The following is a 19,566-nucleotide window of genomic DNA, read 5'->3' on the forward strand; positions in this document are numbered from 1 at the left end:
CTGCTTCTGCCGCGAGAGAGGGTGGAAAACTTGTGTTGGGAAAAGCGTGCTTTATCGATGACGGGGAAATCTATGGAAAAGAGGATAAGGACAAAGGATGGACTCACTGGATGAGCCGGAGAGGAGAGGAGAGGCGAACATCGAGGAGGGAGGGTCGGAGGTGGCTATAATGACAGGATAGGAAGCGCTCGATCCTTTATTAATACCAGCGATAATAACATCGATATGGCCACTCGTCAGGGGTCGCCTCGGTTGAATTTTTCAGCGAGAGGCCCCTTCCCCGTGTCGTACGTTTAAATATTCCACGCTGAACGAGGAAAAATCCAGACGTTTTTCTTCTCTCTTTCTTCTTCTTTTTTTTTCAGAGTTACTGGAAGGGGAGAAAAAATTGGAGGAGCTGTGCGGGGGAGTATTTTCGAACGACAACGCGCGACGCGCTACGAGAGAGATGCATGTGTGCGTGCGTATATCGCGCGCTTGTGTTTGCGCGAGGTCAAAGAGAGAGAGAGAGAGAGAGAGAGAGAGAAGTACGAAGAACTGTGAAACGACGAGAGACTGTTACTGGGTCGCTGACGCGTGCCGCTATCGATTTGGTTACCTTGCAGCCGGATGACAACCTAGGGTAACCCAACACTAATCGCGTCTATAGGGGTAGCTTCGGCGCCAGGCTATACTGGTGAATCGGCATGCCGGATTAGTCACGAGCAAGCTCGACTCTGGGTAACGACAGCTGCTACCACCATACACCACCACCAAACCACTCCTCCTCTATCTATCGCGCGCACGACATTATCATCCCCCACCGCCATTAACCGCCATTGTCACCCTTGCCATTCCTGCCCCGAATTAAATAACGCACCGAACCCACCCACCTCTTACGTATTCCATGCTGCGCGATGCTCCCGTGTGATTCTTCCTCAAGCTTATTCCTCCCGCTTCACAGCTGTTATTCCGCAGATTCCGAACATTTAGCCAAGCAAAATTATACTCCTTCGTGTCTTCGACTCTGCAACGCGATGTTTTCACAGCACTCCTGCCTTCGGCCAGCCAATGAAAATTGTCTCCGAGGACAAGTCGGGGATCAGCCTGGAGAACCTCGGACCAATATTTCTTCCCGTTATACGCGAAAAAAACCATCGCGTAAGATATAAGAGCCGCGGAGTGCAAAAAGAACGCCAAACGATCCTCCTCTGTTTTTTCAATTGGTTTATTCAATCCTGTAATTGGCTGTACGTGCAGTTTTCTCTGGTTCCATATAGCGGAACAATTAAACCTTCTCTTTTCTTTTCTGCCACTGCGTCTTCCGCGATTCTTCGCTTCTCGCGTCGCGACTTTGTCGCCATTGGAGAAGTTGGCCCGATGACGACTCGTAACGAGCTGTCGTACGATGCGGAAAAGTACGATCGATAAGGTGTGCATCGAGTTGCTCGAAATGTAAACATGCGAGTGAATTTCGCGGAACGACCGGCTTACGTGTACATTTTCACCGCTTTTGTCTCCCCTTGTTGCTCGAGCACCATGCAAATCGCCTAAAAATTACGCCCATTTTTCTTTTAAACGTTCGATTTTAACGTTACTCGGGATATAATTGCAAGTTTATGCGGGGCTGGGCCCAAACCTGGCACGCGAGCTAAATTTTTTCGTTCCACGATCAATATTACCCGTGTCTCGCGGTGCAACCTTTAACGCGCGGTCACAAAAAAAGATTCTACTTTGTTACCGTAAGTTTTAACTTTTGCAAACGTCCTAAAGGCGCCGCGATAAACGTGCTGCGCGCACGATTTATCCCACCATGTTCTTTCTTCCTCACCCGACCGCTCCTCCTATCCACGGATTTACGAATCCAAGGACTACCGGAAGAAGATGGAGAATTTCTGAAAAATTTTTCGACAGAGACATACATATATATATATATATAAATAAAAAGAGGGAATTAGTGGGGGAAGGAGAAAAATAGGCACAGTGGTTGACAAAACTTTTCAGGCCGGATTCCCCTCCAACTTGACTCGCATCTGCCGTGGGGCCTTCCCCTCTCGTTGGCCTCCTCTACCCCCTCTCCGACCGCGCACTCTGTCCAGAAGAGAAACAACACGCATACACACACACACACACAATGTACAGGACCTATCCCAAACGCGCCAAGCAAGCAAGCCTTTCGACTGGACAAAACTTTCGCCGAGCTCGTCCGGTCCTAACCTTCCTCACCGGAGACAGCGTTGCGTGCCCTCGTCGCTCAAGAATTGTCCCTCACGCGCACGCTGTACAGTCAGGCAAAAAAATCAATCGCGATCGAAAGACTAGCAAACTCGTCTCGGCCCTTATTTTTCCCTGCCGAATCGACGCGCGTGGCCTTGGGATAAATTTAACGACGGGGGATCGTTGTAATCGCGCGAGAGAGCTGCCTTTACGATTCTGATTATGGCGTATCGCGAGCGTGAGAAAGTGTAACGGGACACCTCCGTCCCGTAGTATCGGCGATTCGCGCGGGGCCGCGATGAGAGAGCTGCGTGCGTAGTGGTAAACGTTCGTTATATTCGCCGAATAATAAAATCATGACGGGTTAATGAAATTCATCAACGACGAAGCTTCTTCGATGAAACCGACGGCTGGAGAAGGTTCGGGTGGTGGGGGAGAGAGAGAGAGGGGGGGGGGTGGAGGATGACGGAGGGGGGATGGAAAATTCGTCAGACGCCAATGCGTTGGGTGCGTCGATTCGTGGCGAAATTCCTAAAGAGGTGTAGAGAGGGTTGGGTGGAGGTAGGAAGAAGCTAAAGAACTGGAAGGGGAGAGGAGGGATGCAGGGGGGGGGGGGGTGACGCTCATCACAGGGACTATATACTTAACGATAAAAGTGTACCGCGTCAATGACCTTGCAGCCGTGCGTGCAGGCGAATAAAATGCAATGCGCGAAATAAAAAGCGTCGAATTTCATAGGAACGAGTGAACAACCGTGCGCACACTGCACACTGCACGCTGCATACTCTACACTCGACACAATGCACTCGTCCAATTACGAACCGCTTCTCGATAACGAATTAAAAACTTGGATGATCCACTCGTAAGACGGTTCTAGTGATTTTATAAATATACCCAGCTGAAAACTGAGCAGCGAAAAATAATCGATCGAACGGTAGAAAATTCAACCGGCAGAGAGACGGATGATACCAAAGAATGGTATATAGACTATATATAGTTTACCTATAGCTATATAGTATACTATGAGCTGGAGAGGAGTGGGGGAATAGCGTGAATGGTGTGTTTTCTTGATTTGCTATCCAAGTTGAGTCATTCATAGTAATTCCTTTCCTCGCTGTAAGAGAGTGAAAAACGACCTACGTGGGAAATGATCTGAGATCTTTTCAGGAGCTCTTAAGTAGGTAGTTGCAGTTGAAATACTTCCTCAATTATGGTGTTTAGTACGAAAGAATCGTCGATGCTCGAATCTCGATCGATAATGGAAAAATTCAAACGGAGAGTGAGAGATGGAGAGGGGCTTTGGTCGAAGAATTGAATTTTTAGGTCGTGCCGCTCGCACATCGTAGGCTTAGGTCTGATGGAGGTGTTGTCGTAATTGGGTTTTGGGAAGATTTTTCGTGGTTCAGAGGATTTCCCGTGGAATTAAGCAACGAGCGAGGGACACACGAGCATGGTGGTTATTGCCGGGAGAAAAGCAAGCGACCAATCGGAGCTTCGGACGACGCTCGCGGTTTCACTCATATTCGGTGAGTGACCTGCAACCACGACTCAACGACCAGCAACACCAAACATTTATATTCCTACTGCCCGCACTGAAAATATCGTCCCGCAAGAACTCGCAGGCCCTGACCCTCCTCAACTTCTTTCAAGACGCTGTGTACACTATATAGTATACTATATCCGACACCCCTTATAATTTTTTACCATTTAACGTCCATTTAATCATTCTTGTTAGGCGCACACGCGCCTGCTTCGATCTATGCAACAATTGAGAAACATTTCAACGTGTATATATATATATATTAATGTGCGTGTGTGTGAAAGGTACGGATAAGCATAGTCGGTGTGTAAAGCGATAAAAACGAGTCGGTTACAACTGTCCATGTTGCTGCTGCTGGTGGGACGATTAAGCCAAAGGGGCCCGCAAAAATTTTCTCCTTAGGGCGCAGCTGGGGTCAGTGTCGGCCCTCAGCAACGATCATTACGACCAACCGACACCATGTAATCTCTCATGGTTATAAAAGTCACCGAAAAACCTGTTCGCGCTCAATGATTTGCCACTTTTTCCTCGCTTTTCCCACTACTTCGTTTACTAGGAATTTTTCATTACCCTCTTTGCACCGATCTACATACTTTTTTTTTTCTCTTAACTTTTTCTTATTTTCTTTGCCCTCGCGACCAGTCGGCGCTCCCCCCCCCCCCCCCTCCCCTCTCGTTAAGAAATGAAAATGAACAGTCGATCCCAGCTTAATTTTCTTAGAGAGAACCGCGGGCCACGCTCGTCGAGAGAGCAATTTTATCGCAAAGTCGTCGGTTGCCTCGGCTGTTCGGATCGAATCGACGGGGGGGAAAGGGGGGATCACAAGGAGGAAGGGGAGGGGAGGCATGACCTCGATGTTTCGCGTTCGTCCATCGCATCGGCCAGACTTGTGATTTGGCAAGACTGCTGTAATGCCGTTGCCTCTCGTCGATACACCAACTACATTCCTCGGCCCATCAAACCCACTCCCCTCTCCTCCCCTACCCCCCTACTGGCTATACAACAGCACACCATTCCAATTGCACAAACTTTACCACGCAGTCTTCGCTCTATCAACTATCTCGTTCTCCTTCCAAAATAAAATCAACCGTGAAAACTTTTCGTCTCTATCTCTCTCGATTCACCCAAGTTTTCCAAATTTTTCTCAAGATTGCCTCACTTTCTCACACACGTTCAAAATTTATCCAAATTTCCTTGCAAAGTATCGTGCTTCGCAAAATAGAGCCAGATTGAGTATTCTTAGGTTTGCAAATTTGTCAATTTCACAGCTGGCGGATTTTTTCTCGAATAGCTCGAAACAGTCCGCTTGTAAATCCTGAGAAGCCGAGTATTCGAGGACGAGAAGAGATTTCGTTTCGCCTATATAGCTCACGAAAGTGATCGCTGTTATAATTGTCACGGATGTATAATTTGCTGGTAACGAAGATTGGCGATCGAGTTGCCGGGTGGTAGGTATATATAATGTTTGAAGGATGGATGGATGTATCTGTCGAATAACATAATGTTTTTTAATGAGATTAAAAGGAGGATGGAGAAAGAGGATTGATTAATAACATCGTTTCAACGGACGAAATGAAAGGAAATATGGGATTACGATAGATTTGGGGTGAACGAATGGAATAGGGGTAATTGGGTCGATCCAATTCTATCAGCGAAACAACTTTGGATTTGGAAAAGGAGAATTCGATCTCCTAATAGCAATGCTCAGACTCGTACATGATAGAGAGGTCAGGTATGATGGGGGGAGCCCATGGGCGCAGTTCGTTATTTTCGTATGAATGGGATTGGCTGAAGTCAGCAATCAGCTGATTGGTACCGTTACCGTCGCACACGTTTTTCCCTGGTAATCTTGCGCAAGGTGTAATAGCCTCTATATCTACTATATATATGTATATATAGTATAGTATATATATATATATATATATATATATATATATGTAGACGCATACTCCGAGCGTCCTCGTTCAGAAAAATGTTAAGATTACAATAGTCCTAAAAATGAACGAACTGGATTTCACGGTGATTCCTGTTTTAGTTTTTTTTTTTCGGACAATATCCGGACATTTTTAGAAATCCAGGTTAGACCAAATCGTTGAGTATCTATAGCTGACGAAACTCGCGGCCCCGCGTTGCGGTCTGATTCGACGGGGGCCGGCTATACGCGCCCGAGACACGCGAGCCCTGCAGAAAGGAAATCATAGGAGAGAAGAAAAAAGTAAGAAAGTCACGCCAGCAGCCTCATCGAAAAATAGTTTTCTCTTGGATGTCTCGACAAAGAATGTTCCAGCCAAAAATCTGAATTTCCATACTATAGGTATTCTTCAGTAACGACAAATTTTCCTAAATTTAACTTTATTATTCGGCGAACATTCATTCCCACGTATCCCCTTTGCGTTATAAACACGCACTTATCCCAAAATTCACGATGATCATTAATTATGTTTCCTCGATATTCATCTTTCTCTTTCCGATCCGGTATACTTGTTTCTGATTTTAATTCTTCGTTTTGTTCGCAGTGCGCAGCTTGGCAGGATGAAAAACGGTAATGCGACTCGTTAATGAAAATTGAAAATCTCCAGACACGTCAATCAATCGAAATTAAACGGTACTTTAAATCGCGAGTCGTTGCTACAAGTTAATATCGCCGAAAGAAAATCTAATCTCGGCCAAGACCCGATAGCAATGGTTTACGCCATTTTAATGACCGTTACCATATAGAAGTTAACAGAAAATAGCTGCAGTTTAACGATTATGTTAGCCTGAAATTCTTGGGAATTAATTAATTTTCAGTGAAAAGCGTCGTACAGCGTTCGTTATGAAAATTCCTAATACAATTAAATAGGATCGATTGAAATTTCTAGTCTTTTCTTCCCTGTTGAATAGTATACACGTGCAAGCCAAGGCGAAAATCGAAGTTAGATAAAGGAGGGTAGTTTTGCACGAAACCTCTTGACAGCCAGAAGGGTTGCTGCCAAAATGCAAGGAGAGAGAGAGAGAGAGAGGGGGGGGGGACGAGAGGAAGCAGACAACGACGATGTCTGAAAAGAATTCGAAGATTGGCAAAATCGACACGTTACGCTCAAATGGGATCGAATGGGTTATCCATTGTAAACGATGACGATTGTTAACTTTCAATTTTTATAACAACGCTTATGGAAGGGATAAAAAATTATTTTAAATAATATTTATAATTAATATCCTATACTGTAGTTGGAAATTACATTAATTTATATACTCATAGGTATATTAATATTATGAAATTTTTACTTAACGTCCTTGATTGATCAATAGCAAATATATTACAATAAAAGAAAAAAATGACGCCTCAAACGTATCGTTTCACCAAATATCACCGCAAGTTCTAGCACTCCATGTATAGAATCGATAAAAAAAGTTTGAAGAAAAAAGATCTAAATTATATTACAATATTGACATCGATCCTCCCTGTGCGAAGGGCAAGCCGCGCGAGAAACGAAGGTAGACGAAGAAGGGTGGTTTAGCACGAAACCCCTTGACAGGCGGAAGGGTTGCTGCCAAAATGCAAAGAGAGGGGAGAGAGAAAGTATAGACAAGGACGATGCGTGAAGAGGATTTGAAGTTTGGCAAAATCGACACGTTACGTCGCGTCGGGTGGCGGCGCGATGCAAGTACACTTTCCATTTCCGTAATTAAATTCTGTGACGTTCCTTTCGGCATTTCCGTGATTCGCTCGCTCGCTTACCCGTCGAGGAACGTCGCCGGTCACACCGCTAAGGCACGCAGCGCTTTCACACCAGCTGAATCAATTAGTTGACGGATCGACAGTTTGCCATAAATGGGAATAAAACGAAAAAAGAAGGGAAAAAAAGCGACGAAAAAGCTTCATTATGAAAAAACGCACGAAAATTGAAGAGTGCTCGTTCTCTTCTACCCTCCATCCCCCATATCCCTTGCCCCTTCCCCCTGCTCCCTTCTCCCATCTCTCTCGGCTGGAAAAATTCTGCATCGCGCGAGGGATACGCCGTCCGGGGTCGTTGAACTCCTCGACAGGGCAATAATCGCTGGCAATTAGTGTCCACGTAAGCTCCCCGACCAAAGGGGAAGACAAAGGCTCGATTCACTATAGTACTTTTGTCAACGAACGCTCCTAAGCTCCTCTTCCAAAATCCTAATTAAATAAGAAAAACCATTCAGCTCGGAATATATATATCTTCCGTGTCGCTCACTCTATATCGCCAGGATCGCATTACGCTCGCTCGTTCTATCCTGATTTTTACATCGTGCAGCATCTTCATGCTCGACGGTGTTAAAAATAAGCCCCCTTGTTTTTCATTTGCAAATACTAATGAAATATCGCACCGCGACTGGCTTGAATATTAAATAACAGCTGGCCACGAGTATACCGAGCTCCGCGGTAGTAAAGATCGAGGTGGAAGCGGTGGGAGGATGAAAGGGCTCGGGGGTGGAGGATCGTTCGATGAATTTATTTTCCCTACCTGACTTTTCACTTAAGTAATTATCATATTCCGATCTGGCGAAATTGATAGCTCTGACGAGCTGCGATAAAACATTCAACTTGTATCGGAGAATAGCTCGTAATTCATCCATTATATATACTTGACTTTGAGAGTCTCTCAATTTTTCGCGACGCTCGGCCAATTCTGCACCGTGGAAACGTTAGAAATATGTATGTTCGAGCACGTCACGTCGTACAGGGGCATTCGTTGATTTTCGGTGTGCGAGTTAATGAAGAGTGGAGGGGGAGGGGGATAGAGGTGGGGGGGGGGGGGGTGGGGTGAGAAAGGAAACGGGTTGCGCCTGCTTGGAAACGAAATGAATTAATCGATGCCGAATGATGGGTTTGCTGTTGGGCCGCGAGGCTGGCAAATACGGAGAGCGGGAAGGGATCGAATGTTTGCCAAAGGGTGGCCGGGATGAGAGAAAAGGGAGAGGCGAAGAATGTGTAATCTTCGTCAAGTCGATTGTTAAGCGCAATTTCTTGGCAGAAACTTGAAATGAAACGTAGAGAGAGAGAGATAAAAGGTGATCGAAGCGGTAAAAAATTGGTCAATGAGGGCGAAATTGGCAGATTCGTACAGTATATAATAACGTTAGATTGGACGGTAGATTATGTTTGTAGGAGTTATCAGTTAATAATCGTCAAAAGTTAATCGGTGATCGGTTGGCTGTCGGCCCCTGACTCTCGGACTGTCAGTCAGTTAGGGCCGTATCGGGCCAATTATCACGTATTCTCAATGGACGGGATACGTTGTGCAAGCTTCGTCATTTGTTACTTGCCTGCCAATTAAGCGTAACGGATGAAAAACTACCCCCCTCCCTCCCCTTGTTAGCCTCGCGTTCCGTCGGAGCTCTCTCGTTGCAACTTTGCTTGCCTCTCTTACAGATTGATATGCGCGAGCTACAAATCCAGCCAGAAGCAAGTCGCACTTTCCAAATGCCTGTAATACCACTGAGTATACAGACGCGAGCCCGTTAACAAAAATTGGCCACCGCTGAACGAACAATAGAATTCCAGCGCGTTCTTTTTTACCATAATCCCCCACTCCCCCCGATCGATCATAGCCTCCCTAATATACTCGACGTCGAAGACGCGCTAATCGCGTCACGTACGCTTATGGCCATCGCCATGACGTACAAGCACCGTAGAGGCGTTTGCTCCGATTTCCATGAAAAAAAAAAAAATTAAAAAACTGGATCGGTGAATTTGCTCAATTTGACGCGGGTCAACTGAAAAATCGAGAGAATCGTCGATGAAAAAATTGGATGGTCGAGCGAGAGCTCCTGGACCATTAAATCCGTGAAAAGCACGTGGTTCTCTCTAACGATCTAAAAAAAGCTGGGGGAGTCGTCGAATTGCGCGAGACAATCTACAAAGAAACAAGAACACGACGAAGACGAAGAAGGAAACTCGGGCTCGTTACGAGATCACGTATATATAGGTTTTCGGTATATATCGGGTGTGAGAGAGAGAGAGAGAGAGAGAGAGAGAGAGTGGTTAGGGGTAGGAGAGCGAGCAAAGAAAATTTCTGGGGAGAAAGAGCGTCGAGGCTGCGTATGTGTGTATGTTTCGAGGGGCGAGACAGTGCAGGAGGGAATGACGAAACGATGATGGAAAAAATTAGGAAAGGAGCGGGACGTACGGAAAGAGGGAGAGCCCGAGTGCGAGAGAGAGAGAGAGAGAGAGAGAGGAGAAGGGTGGGGGTGGAGTTGGAAGGAGTCGTGAAAAGGGGTTGCGAGTGCAATACTTTTCCGTGAGACGGCACCAGTGTCGTCGGCTCCGAAGGGGAGGGTTCGGTGCTGGACGGGGTGTGCGTGGGGTCAACGACCGCAGTTGGGGTGGCTTCCTCCCACCTGCGCCCCCTCCCTCCCTTCACCGAGCTCAGCAGGCCACGTTGCGGTAGGTGGAGGTTGGGGCAGGTTAGGCTTAGCTTAGGGTTCAATATCGGGGAAAACACGAGCTTTTATTTGATCGCCGTCTACGCGGGGTGCTCCAGGACGCCGCGCCGTGCGGACGGAGAACACCAGAGGGGAGGAAAAGGGAGGGATAATGCAGCAGCGACACACACACGTGCGTGCACTTGTGATTTTCTGATCCAACCTCAACCCCCTCCTCCCATTTATATACTCAACGAGAAAACAAAGACCTCCTTTCCCCAGACTTGTACAAATCTCTCAACGATCTTTTACTCTTCTTACTTTCTTCTTTCGCAAAAAAAACTCTCTTCTGCTATAGATAAAAGATCTTACGGTACATACGTATCTCGCAAGGCACACGTGTTGCACGGACTTTAAATCCGGTTATTTAGCCACTCTCACGAGGGTTCTCACGAATACTAGATTTCCCACTGCCAAAAGCTTCTCGCGGATAATCGGCTTGGACGCTCGCGGGGAAACCCAAAGATTACTGCATTCTTTACTTCTACCCCCTCCCACTCCTCCCTGACCCCCTCGATCCTTTCTCAGCTGGATCTTGAAAAGCGAGCAACGATCCGAAGGTACGGCGGGCGTAGAGCGTCGTGGGCGTATTATATATCGCGTATGGAAAATGGAATGGTAGATCGAGATGGAGCTAGAGAGAGAGAGGGAGAGAGAGAGTTTTTTTGGCAATTTTAGCAAGAGATCGGTATCGTGGAATAAAGGCGAGTAGATCGTAGCATCAGGGAGGAATCTGACGCGATATCGCCGCGAGGATTAATGATAGCGAGGAAGAAGAAAATTCTCTGAAGAGGTTTTATTGCCCGTAGCGATGGTCGATTTATTATCCAACCGTGTGGATGCGTGTATATGCGCGCGCGCGCGCGCGCGCACACGCTCTTACTTCCGGGTTAGGGCTCTCTACGTATACGGGGCTGTGTGTTGCTCAACGACCTGTATCGACACACCTTTTTTTTCCGCATGGCCCCGAGCGACAGAAGGGACGTACTTTTTCTTCGTTGACAATCAAGAAGTTTTCTTTGCTCAGAAGCAAGCACCATAAGCGCGCGCGAGCAGGGATTGCACTTCTACTCCTCCTTCTGGCGTGGTGCGCTCCAATGACACTCTCTCTCTCTCTCTCTCTCTCCCTCTATATCCCTCGAAAATAAAAGAAAAAGAGAGAGAAACACATACCGCGCCTTCCAATTTACTCACACTCGCCAGTCTATGCTAATCCAATAACGCGCGCACGTCCTCCTATTACGTTCGCCAAGATGCTCGGCATGTGCCGGAAAACCTCCGCTCGCTGCTTATATAGACTCCTCCTAGAATCACCTATTGGAAAACCGCCTTCCGATAATCGTGCAACACTCATTCCGACTAATTCACCTCCCTTTTCGCGAAAACCAGAGTTTTCGTGGAAAAATAACTCGTTCGCATAGCCGGAGCTTGTAATTTCCCGTTCGTGCACAGGCTGGATGGGAAAGACCCACCCTAAATTTGCGTGTCTCGAGACTTTGAAAGTTTTGAAGCCCTCCGAGGATAGCCCGTACTGACCTACCCCTGCTACGTGATTTATGTACGAGGAACGCGTACACACGCTGGGGTAAAAGTGGCGAGACACCCCTCTTCTCAGCCCCTTATTTTTAGACGCACGACCACTCATTCCGAGAGAACTACGCTACTTACAAATTTCTCTCGCCATTATCAAACATCTTTTTCTATTCTTATATATATATATACACTCTATCTCTATAGAAATCAATTTTCTCGCTTCGTCTCACTCTCGACGCTCTGCATGACGATATTTAGATACTCCACGAGACTCGACCAATCGCTGATGGGTATATCTAGTGACGGTTTAGAATTAAACCGGATCTTCCGAAGGAAATCTCATTTTTTATAGTATAGTTCACGTCAGTCGCAGAGCCAATATATGTTGCTCCCACGTAGACGTTTAAATTTGCATCGAGTGGGTAGTAAAAAATTCATCCTCTTAATTATTTGCGATCTTTGAATCGAAGGAACGTGTACGATTAATTATCGAATCCTTCAAATGTAGGGGTAAGGGAGAGATTTTTTTCATACGTACATATAGTAGCGTGAGAATTTTATGGAAGCTTTGGAGTAGAAAAAGTATAAATTTTCGCATTGATACCGACCAATTGATAAAATACGGATAATAATTCAACAGTGATCAATCCTCGGGTTTACGTAAAATGTAGCTGATTAGCTATATAGCAGCAGCAGCAAAAAATGCAAAATGTCTACTCTACTGTGTTTCTAAGATCCATTATAAAATCACGCGACTGTCGCTACAATAATACGGCTAGTTCTGCGTCCACTTTAACACAAGTACTCTTTCTTTCTTCTTCTTCCTTCAGCACCTATGACTCCCATCCTCCTTCTCTCCTATTTGCTAGGATCCTGGGAGAACTTGTTGCTCGCTAAACAGGCCACCTCCTCTCTGCCTTTTCTACTCACAGACAGACACAAACACGCTTGCGCGTTATTTACATATATAGCATTTCCTTCTCACCACTCCTTTTGCTCCTTCTAATATACGTATATATACATGTATATATATACACGACCATAAAAGAGTGCATAATTTTTGTCACGCCGAGGTTTTCTTTAGCATTAGGTGCATTCAGAGAGAGAGAGAGTGGACTCTGGCTTGAACTAAAATTGAAAATTGGAGCCTGCAGGTACGGCCCCGGGAAGAGTAACGCGCTTAAACGCGCGCTTTAACGGAATAAACTCCGTGCCATGCCAGCAACGCTGCAATTAGATCGAATCTCGGTCGACAAACGCAACAAGCTCGATTAAACAATTACGTTAAATTAATTAAACACGCATAGGAGGGATCCTCGTACATCGAAACTGCTAATTTTCCAACTCTCCCTCTGTTTTTGGGTGGCGAAAGAATTTTTCGTATAGAATTTACGTGAATTTTCGGCGCAGTGATATCAAGGGGGAGTGTGAAGGGGAGCCGACATTGTGCAATGATTAATTAATTGGCAATATCGAGTACATATATATATATACGAAAACGATATAGGAGAGAAAGATTGATGAGCCATTTGGCGGAGCATTGGCAAGGAGGATATTTCCTAAGAAATCATCCCTTAAGAAAATACAGGCAATATAAGCTCCGGATCTTCATCGGAGGTTTGGGGAGGGGGGAGGGGGAGGGTGCGGGAGGTGACAGGCCAGTGGAAAGGCTGCTTTGGTGGGGCGCGCGATAAAATAGAAGAGAAAGCGAGAGAGAGAGAGAGAGAGATGGGGAGAGAGGGGGGGGGAGTAGGGTGGTCGCTAGAGGGTTGGGGTGTAGGAAAAGGTAATGGTGGAGGAGGAGTGGGAGGAGGATGAGGAGAGCTGGTGGGTTAAAGGTAGCGGGCCAGAGCCTCACTTTATTTTTATGCAGTTATTGATCTCCGTAGAACTCGACACCCCCAGCCACCCCACCGCCAAGCTGCCTTGCGCTACCACCCTCGCGGCGGGTAACTAGCTTATCAAAAAATGGGCGTTGCCTCTCAGTGTCTCGCTCGGTTCCTCTCTAGCCTCCCTCTCTCTTTCTTTCTTTCTTCCACCCTCTTAGCCCCTCTTCCCTCCCCACTTGATTTTATTCCATCTCGTTCCCTCCCGCGTGGGCTCTCCTCCTCTTTCTTCGAATACTCGTTGGTTTCCTCTCTGGCCCTCCCGCAGCCCTCTTCGTCCCTCTTGGTGCACGCCACTCTTCCCCTCTCGGAAAGCCAGGCGCTTTCTCTCTTGGTGCCACAGTTAAAACCTGATATTGTTACTCTCCTTCTCCGCGTTATATCCAGCGCGCGTCTTCCATTGTAGCACACCTGCCCTGCCGAGCGGGGTGGTCCTCATTGGCGTGTCGGGAGGGCTGACAAAGGGGCGAGGAACTGAAATAAGATATCGGAGGTGGAGGGAGGACCGGCTCACCCCTACCATTTTCTTCCAGGGTGTGTCCCATGCTTCTTCGATTTAGGGTAGGTTCGGGCCAAGCAAAACCGAACCGCTACCACCGCGCCGCGCCGCGCCGCGCTACGCTTCGCCACGCCACGCCACGCTGCGCGCCCTTAATTCCCCGTCTCGCGCTCCCCCTCGAGTACGTGTGCGTGCTTTTACTCGAGTGCGTCTACGTATCTACGTATATATATTAGGTGTATGTTATATATATATAGTGTACGCAAGACTCGATCGATCCACCCCTCCCCCCCCCCCACCAGCTCCTTAATTGCGCTAAAAGGACCTTCTCCACGCACTCTTTTCTCGCCCCAGGACATTACAGGTGCGGACTACGGCCTATATAACGGGTCAAGGAGACTCTCCCCCCGTGCTATATGTCCGCCACCGTTTCAATTTTTTTCAAATCCGTCTCTCCGCCCACGCAGACTGCGAAAGTGCGAAAAAAAGCGGTTTTCTTGTGTTTTCGACATGGAAAGAAAAGACGGCGCGGCGCGTTTTGGCGAGGACGTCTCTCCCCTATTTACGAGCTGGAAGGGTCAACGTCCGATCCCCGGTGTAAGCAGGGTTGAAAATCTCCCGAGGGAGCGCCCACCGAAAGGGACTACGTACTCCCCTCTCCCGAACTTGCAAGGCGAGACTCGAAAACTCGGCGCCCGCGCGTAGCAACAGGCATCTGTTGCAATACTATATATGTACAAGACGCGCTGGATTTCTATATATATATATATATATATATGATATAAATGTAATACGTGTATATATACTTACGTTATACCGTAACTTTGTCCATTCAGCAATTTCATCGGTACAGCATACGTGCGAATAGTATTAAAAAAATTCGTAAAAGTGAGATATTCGACATTTCCATAATTCGGCAATCGAGCAAAACGGTTTAAAACGATACTCCCCCCCCCCCCCCCCCCCACCCTCCTCTACTCCCCAGATTCTCTCGCCAAACGTTTACCTACGCTACACTCCCTCGATACAGGAGAGCGGATAAATTAACTCGACGCGCTCGATGATGAAACTGACTTGCGGACAGCGTGACGCGCTCTTATCGCACTGGACGATCGGTGGGAAAGAGACGGCTCGTCGGAATTAAATTGGAAATAATTATTCATGATTTGTTTAATAATTCATTAACCCTTCGACAAATGAAGCATCGTCGTTGTTATTAAAAATAAATAAACATTATTGTCAGTGTAACAGTTTTAAGTTAAATTTCTCTGATTCCGACAGGCCACAATGATTCGTAATAGAAGCACCGTCCAAATTAACTTGGTCGATCGACTGCACTGTATATACACTGCGCGCTGATATTTATGATAATTGAGTCGGAAGGAAAACCGTGCGGTGATTTTTAATCGATACACGCGTGATTGTAATGTTGCTGCAGGGAGTTAAGGGTGTTTGTGCTGCGGTTTCCTTGACCGGCCTCACTTGTGTTGGTGCGGATGCGTATTCTCACGCGGGAAAAGCGCGTCGTCGAGCGAATCGCACGCCGGAAAACGGGCGTGGACGACACGAAAAAACGTGGCAGGCCATGCGTGGAAAATTGTTGGAGTGCGAGAATATATAGATAGATAGAGTATATGTATATGTATATGGAGAGAGAGAGAGAGAGAGATACGACTGTTACTGTATGGTAGTAAGGAAGAAGGTGGTGGGGGAGGGGTGAATGAAGACGAAGAAGTAGAGGAGGGGAGGGGGGAGAGGCGAAGGGGGAAAGGGTCGTGATCTCCGCTGGAGAAGCCTTCCTCGAAGAAGAAATTTCTAACGAGCAGATTAATTAAAGACGATAACAGCCAGCCTCCGTTATAAACGTGGCAATGCGACAAAAATTGTCAAACGAACCTTTGACACTCGCCAGTCCCTCCCGATGCTCTTAAAATCTTTGATCCGGCAAATTAATTAGGAAATTGCGGTAAACACTCTATTCTTTTCTTTCCATCTTTTCTCCTTTACTCTATATATATATATATATATATACTACTGCACTGTGTCATAACACTCGATGGAATCCTTTTTCAAACATTTCTCTTGCCACAAAACGTATTTATGTGTAACTTTACGGTGAGTATATAGATGTTGATTTTTGAAAGTAGAACCAAACACAGAGGAGTTAGCTCGGCTTTACATATTGACAGATAACTTCAACTTGCAAAAATTCGTTGACTTGTAACTATGGGAAGCTTGCCTAAAACGCGTTTCCTCGAACGAAAATCGGTCAGTAGATTTTTATTGAACTCTCTTGGAAAGTGGTAATATGGTGAGAGGGGAGGGGGGATATTTCCCCCTCTCCAAAGGCTCGTGGACAAAAATGATGTTTCTTCGAGCAGCCATGTGTTATGGCGGAAAAGGTCTTCCTCTTGGTTGAAAATTTATAGGAACGGGAAGAAGCGAGGAGAAGCGGCGTTGATTTGGTCGTTTGTTCAATTTTTGCCCCGCCTGTTGAATGTGCAGCTTCCTGCGCGCGATCTTTTCCTCTCCCATTCGATTCCGATACTAACCAGAACACAGAACTATACACGGATCAATACGCGCGCACGCGATTCCTCTTGTAAACTTTGGCCAATTTCACATTCGCCCATCGAATCTTTCAGAAAAAGCGAATCTACGCTCGGAAGATGTCTGAAAAGCTTGAAATTAAAGTATATCAGGATTACGGTACGTCGGCGAGGAATAGACGAAGAGATGCAAAGAATATCGATGGAGCATCGATTTGTTCGAATGGAATAAATCTTTTGGCCGTTGCGATAGTACATTATATCGGCATTGAGCAGAAATAGAGAAAGGAGCGAACGAACGCTTGACAATGGCAATAAGGCAAAGCTGGTATTTTGTGTAGTTAGTGGAGGGAATAGGAACTGCACGCATATACTATACTCGTGGTGGATGTAACGTTATCATAACCCAGTGACGCCAAATATTGATTTTGACACGTACACGTGACGAGGGGCAGACAGGTGCGCTTGTGTGTCTATTCCCTTCCTGTATGTATACGTACGCTGTGTGTATATGTATTATACATCCCGTATACACACGTGTAAGCGCACACGTTTCTGCACGCTCGAAATTCAGAAGCAACGTACACACATGGTCATTGAAACGTGTCCTACACGTAACATACACATTTCCAACTCCGGTTTACGTATGCCAGATATTAGAACAATAACGCGTTACACGTCATCCTATCCAAGAATCATCCGCCAGAGTGATCGAGGAAATTCGTTAACGCGGACCATGCAGATGTACCAATCGATATAGTCTTAACCATTTTTCTCATGGTTATTTGGTATTTCAACAATTGCATTCGTAATAACAGCGTGAACGCTCGAACGAGGATTTCTATGACGAGTCTCGATAATCGTCATCAATTTCTTAAGTAATTCCATAAATGTCTCTCGCAAATTTAAACGCGTCTCTCACGAATATGCTATTAACGCGAGTTTTCGGGTCGATGTTTTCATAGTCGGATAGTAGGATAGCATGTTAGCCATGTAAAAGGAGGTCATGGTGCAACCAAATAGCAATAATAATACCAGAACTATAAGTTCGCGTCCCAACTTCTGAAACGTGAAATCGCCGCAAAAATTCAAACAGAAAGCCATAATGCTGACATCTTACGGCTTTAGGTTGAAACGGTGAAACTCTGCGATGCGTTCGTTAATCGGTCGGTAATACAGGGATCTAACTTTTCTTACCGTTTGCCTTTCATATACCAGCGCAGAAACACGCACGCGCGCGACAAACTTGGTTTAGCCGACATCTAGCGGCAGAAGTTAACAATACCGTACTATGTATGTCAGTATGATACGAATACTGGTTACTCAGATGGCGCTATTTGCCAGACCGAAAATATCAATATTTCTGAATCAAAACATTTACCATATTTCCATACTCTCTGCCCTTCAGCATTTTTTCACCATGATAGAGTAGAAGGTAATCTGATTGATAATTATTCCTTGCAATATATACGAAAGCATTTTAGATTAGTAAATGTCTGAGTATTTTGTATGCAAAACAAGCGCAAAGCCAAGTGTGAATAAAATCTGTTAGTTGGCACAGGAAACGAGGTAAATTGAGAGGGAATCCATTATATTTAGATTAATTTTAAGATGCGAATAGTCATGAATTTCAGTTTGTACAGATTATCGAAAAACGGCTTTTGTTAGGTAAACATTTTTTTGTCAGTTTAAGGAAAATTATATTTATAATAAATACAACAATTTTCATTTCCATGTACTTGCTACAAAGTTGAGTTGCATGCGTTCAAACTATGTCCGCCATATTGAAACGTTCAAACTGCCGTGGCGGCGGTAGATATTTCCAACAGCCAATGGGAAAATAGATATAAATATTATCAATCGCATTATAAAAAAACATTAATATATAAACGGCCTTGCAAAAATATATAAATGATTTTACAAAGATTCTTGGGACAAATTTACATGAACACTAATGGTGAAATTCTATTTGCAAACGAAACTGCCAGATGCAGTACAGCCAAACCTAAAAGTATCGCGTTCCAATATGTTGGATGTTTTTCATTCGTAATAACAATGATTATCAGGTTTTATTATTGGCAATTCCAATTCGAGTTAATTCTTGCGATATTTAATCATGAAGATGAAAAATAATGTATTCCATGTACAGATTATTCAAACGTTTATTATAGTATAAGCAAGAGGAGGATGGAATAAGATTTATCACATTTGTGTGCATTGACAAATTTATTGAGGACAACTGTACCATTAACACAATAAAGAAAGCAAGTGGCTGCTACGAACAATCGTTGCTTATAATGAAGCATTGCAAAGAGAAAGAAAAAAGGAGTCCTATATACACTTTACATCGTTATACAGGTTACCAGGTATTTTTAAGCGTGCAAATTATATTATAAATTGCACCCATTATTGAGATCACTCCAATCGATGATAGCGGTATGGAAAATCTGACAAAATAAATGCTTTGTTTTTCGACCATTTGCAAACACGGTGCACTGCTTGGAATACTACTACACGCTATGCGGATATATTGGTGTACTATACATATATAGGTATATTAGAGCTAAACCGAGCCGCCTGTCGAGTGATATACGCAAAAGAACGAGAGAGAGAGAGAGAGAGAGAGAGAGGGTGAGGGTGAGAGAGAAAGAAAGGTCCGAATGATCGCCTTCTGCACTTCTGCCTTCTTGCCTGCCTGCTTGCCTTGCCTGCCCTGCCTGCCTGCTGCTGCTGTTACTGATACAACTACTGACAACTAGCCTCTCAGCAAATACGGACGCTGACTCACTTTGCCAGAAAGACGAAAAATCGATGCTTTAAATCGCATTATTGGCCCTGGGGCGTCATGAGAAACTTGTAGAGGATAAAAAACTGACCCGATTTGGTGTATATTATATTGATTTTAATGGTCTAAGAAAAAAGTTATGG

General features: G+C 45.4%; 1 protein-coding gene across 1 annotated transcript in view; it reads left to right on the forward strand.

Annotated features, from left to right (window-relative positions):
• Positions 1–19,566, forward strand: part of Non2 (upstream activation factor subunit spp27 homolog Non2) — a 94,454-nt gene that overhangs the window by 70,614 nt on the left and 4,274 nt on the right. The gene's annotated exons all lie outside the window — the stretch shown is intronic.

Source organism: Prorops nasuta, unplaced genomic scaffold (assembly GCF_024137725.1).
Source record: "Prorops nasuta isolate Cenicafe-Biocafe unplaced genomic scaffold, Cenicafe_Pnas_1.2 PNAS00008, whole genome shotgun sequence".
Lineage (NCBI taxonomy): Eukaryota > Metazoa > Arthropoda > Insecta > Hymenoptera > Bethylidae > Prorops > Prorops nasuta.